Below are 18386 nucleotides of genomic sequence, written 5' to 3' on the forward strand. Positions count from 1 at the left end.
CTGTGATTTTTTTTTACAGGGACATTGAGTCCTTGCGCATTTAGTGTTATTAATGTAAGGGTTCTAGATATAGTCAGCTGGTGATGTGAGCGCATCGTAGTTGAGTGTCAGGTATCTGGGAAGAGAATCAGCAGGGATGGTGCAGTCGTGTGTTGGGAGAACGATAGGCACTAATTTGTGGGGCAGCAACGAGAGAGGGTGGGGGGGGGGGAGACTTCTCCGCAAAGAGGGAGAGGGAAGAAGGGGTAGATGGGACACCGGTCATGGGGAGATGAAGAGGGGATGGGGGGGAGCTAATCTAGGGAGTCATTGGTATGGATAGAATAAAGGGAGAAGGTGTAATGCAGAGGCAGGGATGAACCAGGTAGACTGCCCTTGTGTATTCCAGGACGTTCTGGAGGGATTCTGTAGGCAAGGAGAAATAGTGTACTAGGTGTTTTGAAAGCATAAATTTAGCGCAGTGCGGTGATGTGACCTTAGGGTACGCTGTTTATGCAGCAGCGGCTGAGTGGAAGGGATTCTAGAGTAAGGAGGGGTCCCTGTCAGATGAGATTAAAGAAAAGGGTGAAGTAGCCAATGTCCTATGTGGATGACTATTATAAAATTCTATTTCAATTCAATCTTTCAGTAAATTAATTTAAAATGGTTGTAAACTTCAGACATCATATATGAACAAAACATGTCCCTTTGTAGTGCATACTAGTCTCAATTAAGCACACTAAATATAACTTCTGTCTACTGCATTATTTATGTCTGATTAATGAGGTTACATTCTGTAAAGTGTTTTGTTATATCTGATGAGTTACAAATACCTATTGATCTTGGTGGAATTCTTGTGATCTGATAACTTCCTATGTCCTCTACCTGTACTGACTGTTATCAGTTATATTGTTCTCTAAGAACATCAGATCCAAATCCATCTATGTTATGGCTAATAGAAAACGGGCAGGGTTTCCTAGTCCTTTCTTGTTTATGTTGTCCTGCTTTAAAAGAGTGAGTGACTGTTGTTATCCTAGGACAAGAAGTGAAAATAAAGGGAGAATAGCTTGAAAAAAGAAAACTAATGCAGCCATGACATCTAGAAAAAGGTAAAGTACAATATATTTCATTTTTATTTTGAGGCTTAGATATGCTTTAAACGGGACCTGTAAGAATAGGACCTGCTATTGCTGACTGTATTTACGTAAGGCCTTGGGGCTGTCATCTCCATCCTTACTGATCTATGAACAAACTAAAGCAGTAGTAAATTTGCAAGAAAAAACCTGGACCCCCTGCAGGTTTGTCATGAAGTGCTAGTATCCACCGCATATTAGCACATTATGACAGACTTACCTTTCAAATGAAGCCCTCCAGCAATGCACCGTCACCGCTGCTAGGCTTCCATCTTCACTCTGTCTTCCTTCCAGGTTCACAGGCTCCAGTCATTTGAACATTCTGTGTGTCCTGAATGCAGACAGTAACCGCACATGTGCATATTATGACATCGGCTATTGTCAATGTCAGTATCTCTTCAATGGTGCACATTTATTGATTGTACCTACAGGTAATATTACGCCTTATTGTAAGCTTACCTGTAGGTACAAGTTAGAAAGCAGATTCCCACCACCTTAATTGATCAAATCGTTACCATCAAATAATTTTTACATGAGAAACTTTTTTAATGCAATGCAACATTTTATTTTAAATGGAACGTACTGTATGCTATTTGCAAAATATTGTCTGAAATGAAAATGTATTCCCACAGACCTCATTGTAAATTATTTTGCTCTGTATCTTGTTAGATTGAAACGGCTTGGCATATGTACACAAATGATCAGTGTAATATGAGTTAGGTTGGGTGCACGCAGGCAATTTTTGGTATAGTGTTCATTGTCCAGATTGTCCTATGATTAATCCCTAGCCACTGTGACACATAGGGGACAAAGGCGTGTAGCATGTAGTAGCTATTAATCTTTAATCATCATCACTAATTCATTAGCACATTGCTCCAGGTAAATGCAATCGAACGTTATTACACACAACTGTATGAGTAGTGATCACTAGTGATTAATGGCAGGGTATTAGGCGATCATCACTTTTGTAAAAATCATCTATGTGTGCCTGGCTTTAAGTCCCTAAACCTGCTAATCAAATAGGCAAAATTTTATTCATTACAAGCTAATGTAAAAATTACCCTGGTGGATCTACTGGAGACTTGTGGTATGTGTCTTTTTCTGTATCATGGTATGAAACAGGCATTGTTTGCTATAATGAATACCCTAAGAGCCTATACAAGGGAATACAATACCAGCTAAACAGGTCTATTCTCTGCCTGTATTTCTGAAAGACTGGACCATTTACACCATGGGGAGTTTTCTTGGTGATTATTTATTTTCATTTTTCTCAATAACCTACAAATCTTTTGCTTAGTAGCCTGATTTCTATATGGCCTCAGCAGTAGTAAAGCAAACAGGAAGAGATTATAAAAAAATGGATTAAAGATGAGCTCCATTCTCGCTGTAAAAACTGTAGCTGCTGACTTTTTAAAAACAGCCACCTACCTGTCCTACGATCTAGCGGTGGTGTATTCACACCAGCCGGGTTCACCTGCCATCTTCTCTCCCCGGCATCTTAAGTGTGGGCACCCAGCTGCGACAGCTTTGGCTCCTCAGCCGGGTGTCCACTGCACATGCACGATTGTGAATGGTCCTGTAGTCTTCTAGGACCTGTCACGTGTCCCAAAAGACTATGGGGGGTTGGAGGACAACTTCCGCTTCTGATCACCTAGGTGGTAGAAATGGAAGTGGGTACCTGTCAAAATTGGATACTCTCTTCCCAAAGGTGCCAGTTCCTCACAGGGAGCAGGGGATGAGTCCTTAAAGCAGAACTTCCCGTTTTTAGGTGAAGCACTGCTTTATGACCTCGTTCACAGCAGATGTGCTTAAAAATTGATGGGAAAAGCATTTAATTTTAATTAAAACTGTCTTGAGACAAACATGGAGGCTGCTGTGGTGTCCATGCCTGATTGCCGGACCCACCCAATACATTGATGGTTCACTGATTTGGAAGAACCATCATCGGAGATCTCTACAGAGCCACAGTTAGCATTGCCAGGAAGTCTATACCATTATATTTCCTCACACTAGCCACATCTCTGTCAGAGCTGAAAACTAGTTGGTGCATAAGCGAGTAGTGAGGTAAGTAAGGACCTCCCAAGCTTTCCCTGCGTCATGTGACTACAGAGCCTAGGGTAAAATAAAGAGATCCTCACTCTGTGGCAGGTTCCACACTGGTGTTAGACTCTGACAGGGATGACTGGAACTACCCAAGGTCTGCAGCAGCAGCAGAAGCACCTACTATTCGCTTACTCCTAGGTAGACCAAGTAAGAAGGCATCTCTTCCCAGACCAGCAATATAACCTGGGAATTATCCCCACTGACCGTCACCCCTCTACTGGCCACTAATGTAAGCGAGGCACCCCTCTACTGACCACTGATTTAATTGTGGTCACAAACAGTACAGAGAGCCTGTAATGGGTAGAGCTATTCTTGTCCACCTTCAACATACTCTGTACTGCTCATTCACCTCCAATACTTCAATATACTTTTCCTCCTGACTTCTTCCAGCATCCCATTCACAGTTCCTCTCCCCCATTTCCAGGACTCTTCTACGCTGCTCCTCTTGTCCGCCACCAGCACCCCCTGTACTGCTCTTCTACCACATTTCTAGTACTCTTCATGAAATACTCCCTTCCTCCACCTACACCCCTCCTTTTCATTCTCTTGCAGTTTTGCCCCCTATGCCATGTCTGTTCTTTGTAAGCATCCTTTCCCCCAGATATGCACTTCTCTACCTGCTTTGGTGTCCTGCCAGGGAGCAAGCAACATGCCAACCACAGAAAGGTTTGCTTGACAGAAAAAACCCCCATAAATAATAACATAAAAAAATAAAATAAAAATATAAAAAAAAGTAAAAAAAATTATAATTTCCCCTACCGTCTTTCAGGCCAGCACTCTGAGAGACCTCGGCTCCTCCCCATCTGAGGAAACACCTCCACCTACAATAAAAAAGCTCCACTCCCCTCTGACCTCAGTTCAGGTGTTTCCTCCGGTGGGGAGACACGAGGAGGCGCAGGAGGAGGTTGATGAGCTCCTGGGGGCTATATTCAAAACCCTGGACATTAAGGAGGAGGTTAAGGCCTTATCTCTCCACGACCAAATGTATCAGGGATTGGAGGAGCACCAGCACAGAATGTTTCCTGTGCATGACATTTTGGTGGACACGATTAAGAAGGAGTGGCAGGACCCGGAAAGGAAACCGTTCTTCTCAAAAGCGTTGAGAAGGAGGTTTCCGTTTTTGGAAGACCCGGAGGTGGTCTGGAACAAGAGCCCCAGGCTAGACGCGGCCTTTTCCCAAACGACCAGGAGAACTGACCTAGCGTTTGAGGACATGGGGGTCTTACCAGACTTATTGGACAGAAGGGCGGAGTCTCTCCTTAGGAAGGCCTGGGACTCGACCCTGTACAACCTGAAGCCGGCCATGGCTACGACAGTGGTAGCCAGGAACTTAGAGTATTGGCTTACACAATTACAGGCCCATATTGTGGCAGACTCTCCCAAGGAAAAAATCTTGGCCTCTTTTGAGACCCTTTTGCAAGGAGTGGGGTATATTGCGGATGCTTCCGCAGAGTCGGTGAGATTGGGGGCCAGGTCTGCTGCCCTGACCAATTCAGCCAGAAGGGCGCTGTGGCTAAAGACATGGCAGGGGGACATCACTTCAAAAATTAGGTTATGCGGCATCCCCCTCACAGGAGACTGTCTGTTCGGCCCGGGGTTGGAGGAATTATTGAACCGGACAGCTGATAGGAAAAAGTCCTTCCCCCTCAAGAGGAAAATGCAGGAGGGGGGGACACGGAAGGCCCGCCCGGCGAAGAGGCTGAGCCTGCGACCGCCTGGTCAGGGTAGGTCGGCTGGACAGAGAGGTAGGGGAAGAGGGGGAGCGATTTTTCGCCCTCCTGAGCAGCCCCAAAAACCAAGGTGACTTGGTTCCTCCTGTGGGGGGAAGATTGGCGGCATTCCTCCCACAGTGGGAAGCCGTGGTCACCAGCCCCTTCATTTTGGATGTCATCCGAAGGGGTTACCGGTTAGAATTTCTGAGCCCGCCACCCGAGACTTTTCTGGTGACGACCCGTCCAAGGGATCCGACGAAGGACGCGGCTCTGGTGGGCGCTTTGGAGATTCTAGAGTCCCAGGGGGTCATTTCCAGGGTTCCAGTAGCGGAGCGAGGGAAGGGAGTTTATTCCCATGTGTTTGTGGTTCAAAAGCCGTCTGGGGCGTTCAGACTGATTTTGAACCTGAAACCCTTGAACAAGTCAGTGCGTTACCGGAGGTTCCGCATGGACTCCATTTTTACAATCAGGTCCCTAATCCCACCAGGTACATTCATGGCATCCATAGACTTGAAGGACGCCTACCTACACGTGCCCGTGGCGGAAGCCTCTCAGAGGTTCCTCAGGTTGGCAGTGGGGGGGGAGGAAGGAATTCGACACTGGCAGTTCAGGGCTCTTCCATTCGGCCTTTCCTCCTCGCCAAGAGTATTCACCAAGGTTCTGTCGGAGGCACTGATTTCTATCCGCTTAAGGGGGATTTCAGTGGTGGCCTATCTGGACGATTTGCTGCTCTTCGCGGATTCAGAGGCTCACTTACGGCAAGACCTGGTTATAGTGAGGAACCATCTGGAAAGCTTGGGGTGGATTTTGAATCTGGAGAAGTCCTGCCTGGTGCCTTCTCAGAAGGTGATTTACTTGGGCTACACTCTAGACTCGGTAGACCAAAAGACCAGCCTGACTTTGGAAAAAGTCACCAAGTTGGAGGCCGGGGTCAGATTACTGCAGGGGAGCAGGTCGATGTCCATAAGACAGGCCATGTCGGTACTTGGATTGCTGGCAGCGTCCATTCCGGCGGTTCAGTGGGCAGGTCTGCATATGCGTCCCCTCCAGTTGTGGATCCTGAGGGTTTGGGACAGGAGGTGTCACTCCCTAGAACGCAGGGTCTTGGTGCCCCCCAGTGTGAAAAGGTCTCTATGGTGGTGGAGGAGATCGTCCAGCATAACTCAGGGGCTGTTGTGGTGCTTTCCGATTTCCGCGGAGGTCACTACGGATGCCAGCGCCAGGGGCTGGGGAGCCCACCTGGGAAATTTGGTGACTCAGGGGGAATGGTCCTTAGGGCAGAAGGGCAAATCCTCGAATTGGAAGGAATTGAGGGCAGTGTGGGAGGCTCTGCACTCCTTCCAGGCGGGGGTCACGGGCCAGCACGTGTGTGTCCTGACGGACAATGCCACGGCAGTGGCTTATATAAACAGGCAGGGAGGGACGCGGAGCAAGGCCCTCGGGGCCTTAGCGGCAACACTGTTGTCCTGGGCAGAGCTGAATTTGGCGTCCCTGTCTGCGATACACTTAAAAGGGGAGCTGAACCAGAAGGCAGACTTCCTGAGCAGGACTCGGCTCAGGGAGTCGGAATGGGCCTTGAACCCCGATGTCTTTCAGGAGATTGTGCGAAGGTGGGGATCCCCGGATGTGGACCTTTTTGCCTCCGGAAGGAACAACAAGGTCCCAAATTTCTTCTCTCTATCCCGCTGGGACGGGTCCAGAGCGGTGGACGCATTAGGTCAGAGGTGGGACTACCGGCTTTGTTACGCCTTCCCCCCGGTTCCTTTGCTCCCCCTGGTCCTGAGGAAATTCAGGACAGAGGGGACCTCGTTAATCCTGATAGCCCCCTTCTGGCCGCGGCGGGTGTGGTTTGCGACCCTAAAGAGTTTGGCCTCTCGTCCACCCTGGGAGCTGCCACCAAGAGAGGATTTGTTAACACAGGGGCCGGTTCTTTGCCCCAGCGTAGGGAGATTGCGGTTAACGGCCTGGTTTCTGAGCAGCAGCTCCTCTTAGAGAAGGGGTTCTCGCCTAGGGTGGTGGCGACATTACTGGCCAGTAGGAAGGAGGAGACCCAGGCCATTTATGGTAGGGTCTGGGGTTGCTTTACAGCCTGGTGTGACCGGACAGCAGTGGCAACCCATAGTTTGGTTTCCGTGTTGGAATTCCTGCAGGCGGGAGCGGACAAGGGATTGTCTGTCAGCACGCTCAAGGGCCAGGTCTCGGCCCTCAGTGTGTTCTTGGAGACGCCCCTGGCCAGGGAGGCGTTGGTGAGTAGGTTTTTCAAAGCTCTGGTGAGGCAGAGGCCTCCGAGGTCCAGACCATTTCCGGTGTGGGATTTGGCCAAGGTGCTTGGGGGGATGACTAGGGCTCCGTTCGAGCCCTTGGAGTCCTGTCCGATAGGTGAGCTCACCATTAAAACGGCTTTTCTGGTGGAGATTACCACGGCTAGGAGGGTGTGTGAGATGGAGGCCCTCTCGATCAGAACACCTTATCTCCGTATTTTTTCAGACAGGATCGTTTTCAGACCAGACCCGTCCTTCATTCCGAAGGTAGCTCGGAGTTTCCAGAGGGAACAGGACATTGTCCTTCCCTCGTTTTTTCCTGACCCGGTGGGGGTAGATCAGGAGAGGTATCATTGTTTAGATGTCAGAAGGTGCGTTCTCCAGTATCTAGAGAAATCTAGGGAGTTCAGAAGCACCGAATCCCTTTTTGTTTTTTTTAAGGGGGCTAGAAGAGGCAAGAAGGCGTCTAGAAGGACGCTGGCCAGCTGGCTACGGCTGGCGATTGCAGGAGCGTATCAGGCAGAAGGCCTGGAGGTCCCGGAGGGTATCAAGGCACATTCCACCCGAGCAGTGGCGGCTACCCAGGCAGAGTTAGCAGGGGTTTCCCCAGGGCAGATTTGCAGAGCGGCAACATGGTCCAGCTATGACACATTTGCCAAGCATTACAGACTGGACCTGGTCTCGGTGCAGGAGCAGGACTTTGGTCGTAAGGTCTTACAAGCAGTTAGCCCGCCCGAAGGGTGAGTACTCGCTTATCCTCTCAGAGTGCTGGCCTGAAAGACGGTAGGGGAAAAACCTAGTTACACTTACGGTAACGTCTTTTCCAGGAGTCTTTCAGGCCAGCACCGGTTTCCCACCCACTGTTGATATTGGTTATGTGAAGATGGCTTATTATGATTATGTTGTCTCGCATTGTGTCTCCCCAGATGACCGGAGGATGCTTGGAGAACTGAGGTCAGAGGGGAGTGGAGCTTTTTTATTGTAGGTGGAGGTGTTTCCTCAGATGGGGAGGAGCCGAGGTCTCTCAGAGTGCTGGCCTGAAAGACTCCTGGAAAAGACGTTACCGTAAGTGTAACTAGGTTTTTTTTTGGTTATAAACTAATTTGGGTTATTTTTTTTACTAAAAAGATAACTGAATACATTTTGGCCAAGATTTATGAAAAAAGATTATTTATTTGCAAAATTTTATAAGAATAACACTTTTTTCAAAATGTTTGGACTTTTTGATTTATATAGCAAAAAAAAATTTGGGGATTTGTCAGTTGCAAAATAACAGAAGAGCCAGGTGTCACTGCTTGCTAGTCATGTAGTATGTGATGTCATTATCTTTCTCTGCTGCAATGTGAACTATACAAAGATCTTCATGTGCCTGAAGTCTCATAATTCTGGCCAAACACATACAGTTGTTTTTTTTTTTTTGTTCAGCCTATGGGCTGAATCAAAAAAATCCAATGAATTCCTCCATCCAAGTTATAGAGGGCAAATGCACTAATCCTTCGCTGCGGCCGTGGTATTTTGACAGCCACAAGGGTACAATGGTCCAGCTATCCTGGACTTGAACTTGTGGAAAAAAAAACAGACTCTTGATAGTCTCATTATTTTAATTTATTGTTTTTATTTTTTATTTTGTTTACAAAATTATGAAAAAAATGTGAGTAAATAAAACAACAGTACTCAAATACACAAAAAGGGAAGAACACTGTGTAGAGCAAAGAAACACCTCTCCGTTCCATTCTTGTCTGTGGGAGGACTTGACATCCTTGTCTACAATGCAGAACCACTGTTTCTCCATTGTGTGTGCTGCTGTTAAAGGCGCCATGACAAAACAACCACATACAGCAAGCAAAAAGCCTGTGGGAGCAAGATATAACATAAAGTGATTGTAAAGGTTATGTGTTTTTTTAAATTACACAGGTCACACTTTCCTGCTCTGTGCAATGGTTTTGAACAGAGCAATCCAAACCTCCTCTTCTGGGGTCTCCTGCTGGTGCGGTTTGCGCCTTCTCCTCTCCATCTGCAAACTGCTTGCTATGGGGCCAAACAAGCAGGCTCATTCCTGGGACGGCTGTGTAAGTCTATAGACAGATATAGCGTGGCTCAGCCCTTCACCCCACTCCCTTCTCTTGGTATTTAAATGAGAACAGCAGGAACCAGCATCTCCAGCTTCTGCTGAGTCTCCTGTACGAAGAGAGAGAGCAGAGAGGAGCTGCTGCAGAGGGCACAGCACTGGACCGAGATTGGTCTCAGGTAAGTAAGTATTTTAAGGGGTGGGGGGAGGCACAGACACAAGAAGGTTTTTTTCCTTAATGCAGAGAATACATTAAGGTAAAAACCTTTTTGAGTTTAGAACCATTTTAAGTATTTCTCGATTCTACTTAACCTCCCTGGCGGTATTCCCGAGTGTAGCTCGGGGTAAAGTTTCAGTACCACAAGCGGTAACCCCGAGCTACTCTCGGGCTTACCATGCGGCGCTACTCCGCGATCCCTCGATCACTTACCTTGTCCTGCGCTCCCACGATGTCCCTCCTGCAGTGTCCCCGGCAATGTAATCTGGCGGATGCCGGCATCTGTCATCTGGCTTCTGTCCCCTGCGAGCGTCGGAACGTACAGGGGACAGAACGGCGGGAAATTTGAAAATGACAAAAAGCGACATTCACTAAAATCACTACAATCACATTGTAAAACATTACTGTATCAAAGCATTTCACATACATTTTGTCCCTAGTGCTTTGTCCTGTGCCCTGCCTGCATTTTTACTGTTCTTTCTGCCTGGAAACTGAGAAACGTCCATGGCATCCAAAAAGCGTCCCTTTAGGTCAAAATCGGTTTTAAACCAGCTAGAGAACAGCGATAGTAAATCAGAACCACTTGCAGAATTGAGTGATAATGATTCGTGGGGAAATTCGTCATCAGACATTGAAAAAGATTTTGCGACTTTGCTCAGTGATGTGTGAACTTGGCGCTATATTTCAAATTTCAGTGTTTTTGGTTTGATTATATTATTGAATTAAATTTATTATATTATTATTTTTACGATTATTAAATTATAATTTATGATTTCGTGTTTCAAGTTTTATCCTACCCGGGACGTTTAATAGACTCTTGTTCGGACAGATTTCAGTGAGTTATTCCTAAAAATTACAGGCCTACAATAAAAAAATACATATTTCCATGCAAAAAAATGTACCGCTTTGAGCATAGAAATATGGACATAATCAGACCGCTAAGGAGGTTAATCCCTACAACTAAACAAGGAATTAAATCTTGCTTTTTGAGTGAAGGGCTAATGATACTAATATTTTACTGGAGTTTAGATTTTAGTAAACTAAGCTATCTTTAAGTCAGTCAAGACTTGCAGCTTCACAGTTGACTGCCCACTACGCATGCATCAGCCAGGCCTCGCTATCTGAATCGTCCCGCAACCTCCTGTGACATCTCCCAGAAGGTTGCAGGTGGGGGGGTCTGAACTTCCGTTGCGATCACCTAGACGTTCATAGCAGAAGTGGGAACGGGTACCTGTCACCATGTGATAGAGAACGGGGGGTGGGGGGGGGGGCAGAACTTCTGTTGTTGGTTGAAGTTTCCCTTTAAATACACCAAAAACAACAACCTATTAAAATAAAAAAAAAGTATGAAAAGCTAAATTGGGAGCTACCACTTTGGCAAAGTGTTGCTAATATCAAAATTGGAAATTTTTCCAAAATCACTTAGCTGATCCCTACTGGCAGTATACATGGATGTTGTAACTAGTCTAAAGCTGGCCATACACTGATCAAAATGTGTCTGTTCCAGTGTGTTGTCCTCCCCGCTTTACAGAAGATAACTATCTAAAAGATTTCTGTCGAAGGGACATATTGGAAAATGTTTGGACTATCAGCAGCTGCAGCCAGTTAACTACAGCAACTGCTCAGTGTATTCTGACAGCAACAGGGGATGTTGTTAAGACAGTGTCTCAGCAGGGAGATTCCTCCATGTACCTCATGTGGATGCAAGAATCTGTTCATCAGGGCAAACAAAAAACTAATGTAAAAGGAAAAAAACTGTATGGCCAGCTTAGGTAATGCAGTTTACTGGTTGATGCAGCAGAGCTGTGTGTAGTAAATGCTAAAAGGCCAGCAAGCTCTTCTGGCTGTGGTCAGGGTAGACATCAGTGATACTTATGAAATCGTATAATGCTGCGCTGTTGTACCTTCAATTCCATACCTTCAGCATTCTGTGACCTTCACATGTGATGTGATGTGCAATAGTATACAAGAAAACCAGTAAATAATCTCTATAACAACTTGTGTAATACTATAGACTACTACAGTGATACGTGAAATAAATAGTGCTCTAAAACACCTCTCACTTTGGTGTTAATAGAAAATGCCAGTGACCATAAACAATACTGAAATAAAAGAAAATAAATAGAACCAAATGAATAATAAAACCAAATGAAAAGTAACATGTGAAGTCTCTCTTTAAATGCATGGAGGTTGGAGGATTCGTCCAGTGGAGGTACCCCGATGCATTAACCTTTATAGGTCTATGTATATCTCCATGAAGGTGAGAGTTCTGTGAGCAGTGAGGTGGCATGATTGATGTATATTGCAAGCCACAGTGGAGCGCTATTATGGATGGTGATGGTTCCTGAATCACAAAAGAAGTCTTGTGTTGTTGATATATAAACTTTCCAGGCAAATAAGGAGGGACTTCACACCTCAATGTTCATTGGGTTTTATTTTTCATTTGGTTAGAAGCCCGTCTCACTACCTGCCCCCTGGATCCTGTCCCCTCACAACTACTACGATCACCCTCTTCTTCCATCCTATGCTCCCTCAACCACATCTTCAATCTTTCCCTCTCTACTGGTGCCTTCCCCTCCCCTCTAAAGCATGCGCACATCACTCCCTGGACCCCACCGACATGAACAACTTAAGACCCATCTCCTTGCTGCCATTTGCCTCTAAACTCCTAGAACGCTTAGTCTACAATCGCCTGAGTTCCCACCTCACAGACAACAACCTTCTTGACCCTTTACAGTCTGGCTTCCGCTCACTCCACTCCACTGAAACTGCCCTAGTAAAATTCACTAATGATCTACTAACAGCTAAAACCAATGGCCACTACTCCGTACTCTTACTACTTGACCTCTCTGCGGCTTTTGATACGGTTGACCATCCCCTCCGCCTCAAAAATCTCCACTCTCTTGGTCTCAGAGACTCTGCTCTCTGCTGGTTCTCCTCCTACCTATCGCAGCGTTCCTTCAACGTTACCTATAACGCTGCCTCCTCCTCTTCACTCCCTCTTTCTGTAGGGGTCCCTCAAGGTTCTGTCCTTGGACCCCTTCTCTTCTCCATCTACACCTCCTACCTTGGTCACTTGATAAACTCCTATGGCTTTAAGTACCATCTCTACGCTGATGACACACAAATCTATCTTTCTACCCTTCACATTACTAACCTACTAAACGACATATCGGCATGGATGTCACTCCACTTCCTCAAACTCAATCTTTCCAAAACTGAGCTCTTAGTATTCCCCTCATCCCGTGCCCCTTCCCCTGACTGCTTCATCAAGATCAATAACACAATCATCAGTCCCTCCCCTCATGCCAGGGTACTAGGTGTAATCCTAGACTCCCATCTGTCCTTTCAGCCCCAAATCCAATCACTGTCCAAATCTTGTAGACTTCACCTCTGCAACATCTCCAAGATACGCCCGTTCCTAACCACGGAAACCACTAAGCAACTTATTCACTCCCTTGTTATATCTTGCCTTGACTATTGAAACTCCCTTCTCATTGGCCTACCGAATCGTAGGCTATCCCCTCTTCAGTCTATCATGAACGCTGCTGCCAGACTTATCCAACTTGCTAACCGTTCTGTATCTGCCACCCCTCTCTGCCAATCCCTCCAGTGGCTTCCCATTGTCCAATGGATAAAATTAAAAAAAAACATTAACAATAACGTATAAAGCCATTTATAACTCTGCCCCAAATTACATCATTGATCTTGTCTCCAAATATCACCCAAACCGTCCTCTCCGCTCCTCGCAAGACCTCCTGCTCTCTAGCTCCCTTGTCTCCTCCTCCCATGCTTGTCTACAGGACTTTTCCAGAACTTCCCCCATCCTCTGGAACTCTCTACCCCAATTTATCAGACTATCGCCCACTCTGCTCACTTTTAGGCGATCTCTGAAAACCTATCTCTTCAAGGAAGCCTATCCTGCCCTCAGCTAACAATGCAATCTTCTACTCTTCCAACCAGTCCATCCCCCACAGTTACTACCTTTTGTACCACTAGCCCCTCCCTCCTAGATTGCAAGCTATAAGGAGCAGGGCCCTCCTTTCCCTCTTGTATTGAACTGTATTGTTGCTGTATTGTCGCCCGTTATATTGTAAAGCGCTGAGCCAACTGTTGGCGCTATATAAATCCTGTATAATAATAATTGTTTTTATTTTATTTCAGCATTGTTTATGGTCACTGGCATTTGCTATTAATATCCAAAGCTGGCCATGCATTATACAATTTTCCTTTAGATTTACCCAAACCATGTAATATGAGGTCAAACCTAATCTCTTTCAATGTGTATGCAATCAGGCAGATCCTTGCAGTACATAAATAGGGCTACCCTGTTCAACTTGCCAGCCAGCTAACCAACAGCATTGGTCAGCATCCCCAGTCTAAAAATGGCTTTTATCAGCAAGGAACATGGATAGGTATCACTTATCAAAAAGGGGAATAAGAAAGTCAGTTCAATTTGCCAGCCAGTTATCCAACAACCGAATTAACCAGTCTAACATGCGTTTAAAAACAGGGGTTTAGTTAGCACACATTTGCAAATACATACGTAAGCCACAGAGCCACATCACGGCACCCCGACATTCTGTGGTCCTAACTCTACAAATTTTGGGAGTCCTCATAGTAGAGGCACATGCATTTAATGGATAGACCAAGGGCAGGTGGACCTGAGGGAGCCCACCCCTCGTTAAAGTTACAGGAGCGCACGGACACCCAGCATATAGCACAATGGCAGCCAGGGTATCCGATGCACCAACAGACAACAAAAACTACATTCAAAAGACTTGTCATGGCCCCAGGTCTGTAACTGGCTTTTTCAGCAGTGAACACGGACGGGCATCGCATGAGATATATAAATAGGGCTACCCTGTTTAACTTGCCAGCCAGCTAACCAACAGCATTGGTCAGCAGCCCCAGTTTAAAAATGGCTTTTATCAGCAAGGAACATGGATAGGTATCACTTATCAAAATGGGGGATAAGAAAGTCAGTTCAATTTGCCAGCCAGTTAGCCAACAACCAAATTAACCTAACAACATACGTTTAATGTATTTGCAAATGTGTGCTAACTAAAACCCCTGTTTTTAAACACATGTTGTTAGACCGGTTAATTTGGTTGTTGACTAACTGGTTGGCAAATTGAACTGACTTTCTTATTCTCCTTTTTGATAAGTGATACCTATCCATGTTCCTTGCTGATAAAAGCCATATTTTAAACTGGGGCTGCTGACCAATGCTGTTGGTTAGCTGGCTGGCAAGTTGAACAGGGTAGCCCTATTTATATATCCCTTGCAGTACATAGTTGAAGGTAAATCGAAAGAAAATTGAACAAGAAAATTGTACAATGTATGGCCAGCTTAAGTGAGAGGTGTTTTAGAGCACTATTTATTTCACAAATGGTATTATTGCAGTAGTCTATATTATTACACAAGTTGTGATTGAGATTATTTACTGGTTTAATGCAATATATAAGGCATATATAGAAGTATAGAACCAGTGCCACGGAAATTATATAAGACAACAGTAAGCTGCAGAACCTAGCCTATAAACTTATAGGATATATAAAACTTCAAAAAAATAGATTGCACTTAAATACATACAAAACAAAAAATGTGACAAAACAATAAAAAAACTATATTTTTTAAATCAAAGTGAAATCCAGCAAAAAAAATAAAGTCCAAAAGTTCAAATAATCAATAATGTCCAAAATAATTAATCGCCAAGTGAATCCACCACCAAAAATGGTTAAATAAAACTCACCAGAGTAATATGCTGATTGTTAGAACCAGCATATAGCACTTGTTACTCTGGGAGCAATGATTAATATGGTGAGAAGAAATGAGGGATGAACTCCAACAGATGATGTTCTGCAAAGCTGAAAATCCAATCCAAAGGTGATTTAGTATCCAAACTGAGAGATGATCAGACCGTTACTCGAAAGAAAAAAGTGAACAATCATGGTGCAGTATTTTTTAAAAAACATCAAACTTTAATGAAGAAATGCACTTACAAGCAAGGTGTCCAGACTGATACCAGTATAGACAGCGTGTGTAATGAATACAAGCGACTCAGACCCAGCTAAACATGCACATGCAACGTGCAAGCAGACCAGGAGCGTGCTGAACGTCACATCCAAAGGCACCGCCCTAAGCTTTTCGCCATCGACGTCCTCCATGACGTCGTCCATGAGGATGTCGATGACGAAAAGCTTAGGGCGGTGCCTTTGGATGTGACGTTCAGCACGCTCCTGGTCTGCTTGCACGTTGCATGTGCTTGTTTAGCTGGGTGTGAGTCGCTTGTATTCATTACACACGCTGTCTATACTGGTGTCAGTCTGGACACCTTGCTTGTAAGTGCATTTCTTCATTAAAGTTTGATGACACTTTGCTGTTATACAGCCTCCATCGCGGTGTAGTGATGTTTCAAAGTGCCTGACCATTATACTGGCTGGAGTGGCAGATGGAGATAACAAAGTACATGCAGCATGGACCAGAGGGATGTGGGGAGGGTATTGTGAATTAGTTCACTTTTTTTGTGAAAAGGTGAGCTAGCGCTTTAAAGCTGAGGACCACTAGGTGGTTACTTTTACGAACATATTTTTTTAACGTTTACTACATTACATTAGGAAAGATAATTGCATGTGATACATTTTAGGTCCCTTGGACATGGGGCATCTACCCTGCTGGGTATTTATTTCTAAACACCTAGGACTCTAAGCACGTGTACAATTCAATGCAGCATTCAGCTCTGTCCAATCACAGCATATTTCAGCCTGCCATAGGCTATGAAAAGCTGCAGGCAGAGGGGCTGGATGCTGCACCCGTGACTCTTGGGTGCAAGAAGTGTTCTGATGTCAGCCCAAATTCAGCATTATTCTTTAATTTCACTTTCGATGATAATGGTATACAGAGATGGTAAGTCTCCCCAACAGCAGCACAGACAGCAATAAAAAAAAAGTGACAGGTGTTCTAATCCCTCTCCACTGCACCCAAAACAATAAACTGTTTTGCCTTTATTGACACTTTACAATGATTCTAAACCATATGTCTTTAAAATACTAAACATTTTATACTGACCTGCTCTGTGCAGTGGTTTTGCACAGGGCAGCCTCGATGGCCTCTTTTAAAGTCCCCCACTAGCACCCCTGGCTCCTCTTTGGTGAGTCCCCTCATAGGAAGATGCTTCTTATGGGGGCTCTTGTGTGGGCTCACTCCCAAGCCACGTTGCCTGTGTTCATAACTCGGCCCTGTGCTATAACTCGGCCCTGTGGGGAGAGAGAGGAGAGAGCTGCTGCTCTCTGTCACAGCGCTGGATTGAGATTGGGCTCAGGTAAGCATAAGGCGGGGCTGGGGGAGTCCTGGACACAGGAGAGATTTTACCTTAATGCAGAGAATATAGTAATGTAAAAAACCCCTTAAAGTGGAACTTTACCCATAACAACTTGATAAGCAATAATGTTCTTTAGCAAGGAACATTCCACATTAATAATTACACTACCAAAATTAGTGTGTGTTGTAAATTGCCTCCAGCTTTGTTCCTGTTTCTTCTTGCTGGAGGCTGCCGTTCTGCTGAAGCCCAGAGCCCCTGAGCAGCAGTAAATCTTTAGGGTGTCAGCAGATCAGTTCCTATATTTTCAGCACAATGTGGAAAAATAGAGAGCAACTGAGCATGTGCAGAGTAGGGTGAGACAGTGTGTCACTGGATTTTAAACCATATAGGCACTTATCTTTAAGGTTTTATATAGCTGTACCTGCAAAAGGTACCAACCTGAAGTGATCTAGCAAGACTTAATTTTCTGACTAATGTTCCACTTTAAGTCTTTAGAACCACTTTTAAGAGGAAGTTCGGTCTCTAAGAAAAAATGAAAAGCAGCTACAAATCCTGTAGCTGCTAACTTTTAATAAATGGACATTTACCTGTACAAGGATCCACTGTCATCCTCACCCGGACTAGTTTTTCACTAGCCTCTGGGTTCCCGACACCAACATCTTAACTGTGGACAGTTGCCTCACAGCCAGCTGTCCACTGCGCATGCGCAAGCCCATTGTGTTTTGTAAATGGTCCTGCAGTCTTCTGAAACCTGTGATGTGTCCCAGAAGATTGCAGGGAGGAGGGAAGGAGAACTTCTGCTTAGATCATCTAGGCGATCCAAGCAGAAGTAGGAGTGGGTACCTGTCAAAAGTAGGTACGTGCCCCCCCCTCCAGAATTACATGCCAAGTTAGGCAGAGGAGGGAGGGGGGGGGGGTCCTAAAGCAGAACTTCCCCTTTTGGGTGAAGCTCCTCTTCAACCACTTTACTATCGAGCTATACGGCTACAGCGCGGTAGTCCAGTTCTGTGAGGGCGTGATATGACATCCTCCCAGAATGCGTCCCCTGCACCCCCCTAGCGGTTTGCATCCAGCGCTGTGATCGCTGGGTCCTTTGGACATGGTAAAAGGCCAATCACAGCAGCCTTTTTCCATGTGATCAGCTGTGTCCAATCACAGCTGACCTCTATGTAAATACACTTGCCGGTCATCGGCAGTACTTTCCTCTTGCTGTCACAGCGTGAGGAAAGTACTGCCGGTAACTGGCAACTGTCAAAGCAGACATCGGAACTGATAATCAGGGCACTGACTATCAGTGCCTTGATTATCAGTGCTGCTTATCTGTCCCCAGCAGTGCTGCCCATCAGTTCCCAGCACTGCCACCAGTCGGTGCCATCAGTCAGTGTTGCTAGTCAGTGCCCATCATTGCTGCCTATCAGTGCCACGTATCAGTTCAGCATCATCAGTGAATCCTCATCAATGCAGCCTATCAGTGCCCATCAGTGCTGTCTCATCAACACATATCAATGAAGGAGAAAAATTACCTGTTTGCAAAATTTTATAATTGAAACAATGCAAACTTTTTTTTTTTCAGAATTTTTGCTCTTTTT

The 18386-nt window shown here is 45.5% G+C and overlaps 1 long non-coding RNA gene across 1 annotated transcript in view; it reads left to right on the forward strand.

Moving 5' to 3' along the window:
* Positions 1–18386, forward strand: part of LOC149468371 (uncharacterized) — an 87178-nt gene that overhangs the window by 43908 nt on the left and 24884 nt on the right. Inside the window, exon 4 of the long non-coding RNA XR_016311727.1 lies at positions 1017–1088. This is a non-coding gene — a long non-coding RNA (uncharacterized LOC149468371). The remainder of the gene's footprint in view (positions 1–1016; positions 1089–18386) is intronic.

The sequence above is a fragment of the Staurois parvus genome, unplaced genomic scaffold, assembly GCF_062004578.1.
Source record: "Staurois parvus isolate SC_StPar_1 unplaced genomic scaffold, SC_StPar_1.0 ptg000088l, whole genome shotgun sequence".
Taxonomy (NCBI): domain Eukaryota; kingdom Metazoa; phylum Chordata; class Amphibia; order Anura; family Ranidae; genus Staurois; species Staurois parvus.